Here is a 2,500-nt window from a genome sequence, read left to right on the forward strand (position 1 = left end):
TCATTGGCCATTGGATCCAGGAGTTTTATGTGACTCTTATGTGACTGTTATCCTCCATTGTTTTGCTCAGCGGCGTCTGTTTTTTCTTACATAATATGTCTGTTAGGTGTCATAAGTGGAGTGCTATTAAGTAGTTATCATAAGAAGAGTGGGGAATGCCTGCTGCTTGATGTCTGGGCAATGGAAACTGGCCAGGCATTGTGGTATAGCTGGGCTCTACCCATCTGAAAGTGTTAGATGTTAAAAGAATAGTGTTAGGAAGGATGATGGTGTAGGATTGTCTTGTTAAACTCAATGCTATATGATTAATTATGTTAGTACCAGCATGAAAGAAATGTGCAATATGCTTACAGAGTTAAAAGGAAATACTTTATTTTAAATATGGATGTAATACTGCCTGGAGACGTTAATTGTGACTTACAGCAGAAAAAGATGAAAACGGGATGAGCTCAGAAATGTGTAAAGACATTATCAGTGACATTTCCCTTACTTCAACATCCCTCCATGGCATGACAGCATAATCTGCTCTAATCACCTCCTATTATGGACTGCAGCTATGGGGAAGCATATTTGTGTCATAATGTGGGGGGGGGGGGGCTCTACCACTGAGCATGCCTTCCAGCCTGGGATCTGTAGCAAACACAAGTGTCTTGCCTGCTTTAGGGAATGCTTTAGCAGAGGTTTTTCCTAATACTTCTATAGCATGTATGGGCTTACTTGTTCTAAATCTTTGCCAGGGTGCTGTATGTCTGGATTGTGAAATTTCTGTTGGGGGGGCTCCACTCATACTCACATAGTACGTCTTATGTGGAAAATACTAGGGCATTACATGTATACATAATGACAGATGTCCTGGTGTAGACCTCACTCTACTTTTGGGCTACACTCTTACTACTGGCAGGGATCATATACCTATTGAATAGGCTGTGTTGGAGGACATAATATACTTGGCATTCACGGTGTATGTCATTGTCAGGGAGGTTGGTAAACAGTGGTAGGCACTCTTTTTTTGGGCCTACAGTACTTCCATGGATATAGACATGCCTGATGTCGGAGAACTGTCTTGGCTTGATGATGATGATGGCAGACAAATGCTCGCACATTCAGGGCTTGTGCTGCCAGAGGCATACTTGGTAATGTGATGGCCATATACTCCCATCCATGCACATAACTCCTGTGCTTGTGCAAAACATCCTTCAGAGCTGGGATGCCACAGTAGAACAGCATGTGACCAACACATCAGCACAAGGGCACCCTATGCCCATGGTAATGTAGAGTTCTGTGATATGATTCAGTATTTTACTCTTTACTCTGTCATTGTATATAACAGTGCATCCTCTTTATGTCTGTCCTGTTTGATAACATGACCACTGACACATAACTGCTACCTTATCTTCCTATCTGTCTATCTATCTATCTATCTATCTATCTATCTATCTATCTATCTATCTATCTATCTATCTATTTATCTATCTGCCTATCTCTCTATCTATCTATCTATCTATCTATCTATCTATCTATCTATCTATCTATCTATCTATCTATCTATCATCTATCTATCTTCCTATCTATGTATCTATGTATCTATGCATCTGTCTGTCTATCTATCTATCTATCTATCTATCTATCTATCTATCTATCTATCTATCTATCTATCTATCTACTCATGCTGTTTGTTTGTTTATCAACAAAGGAACTCTGCCATTCAAGATCTTCTAGAAACCAATGAAAAAAGTTTTGCCTTCTTGAATAACCTTAGACTGCAGATATTAATTTCTTAATGTACACAGACGTGGTTGTCTGACTGGTTGCCTGTAGATTAGTGAGAAGTTTACTGACATGCAGAGTACTTCACACAGTCATTGGGATAAATGTGTGGCCATTGGCTTGCAGGCATGGTTGTTGTGATGCACTTTTATAGCTTGCTTATGTAGTCCGATTGTACAATAGTTGTGCTTGTATACACTAGTCCTGGAATGCAGGGTCAGTGACTTGAGACATTGACTACTAATGCTTGATGTTGTGTGGTATGGAAGGTATTTATTTTTGGGCACTTCTGAGTTATAAAAAAAATAGCTACAATAAGAGGGTTTTTTCATCTGCCCAGACTTCATAATAAAGGACTGATTCACATATATACAATTCTTAGTAACTTTATAATCATTTAATAAATGCATTTAGTTAGATTATTTATGATAATTAAAACAATCTGTCAGTTTAGATAAAATACTCATCCAAAGTACAATTTTCTAAGGTATTCTAACCAAAAACTTAAGTATTCAAGTAGCTTTAATGCACAGCACATCATGAAATACTTATGTTTTAGACTTGTAAACAGCAGGCATTAGGCACACAGTCAGAGGTAAAGCAAAAGTTTAAAAACAGATTTGGGAGGATTAACTCATAAAAAGGAGCTTAAGAGGAGATGGGAACTTCAGACATTAAATTAATTCAGTCACCAAATCACTGTGTGAACATGAGGTAATTCTCACACCTAAAT

This window comes from Protopterus annectens, chromosome 5.part0 (assembly GCF_019279795.1).
Source record: "Protopterus annectens isolate FY-2018-M chromosome 5.part0, PAN1.0, whole genome shotgun sequence".
NCBI lineage: Eukaryota > Metazoa > Chordata > Ceratodontiformes > Protopteridae > Protopterus > Protopterus annectens.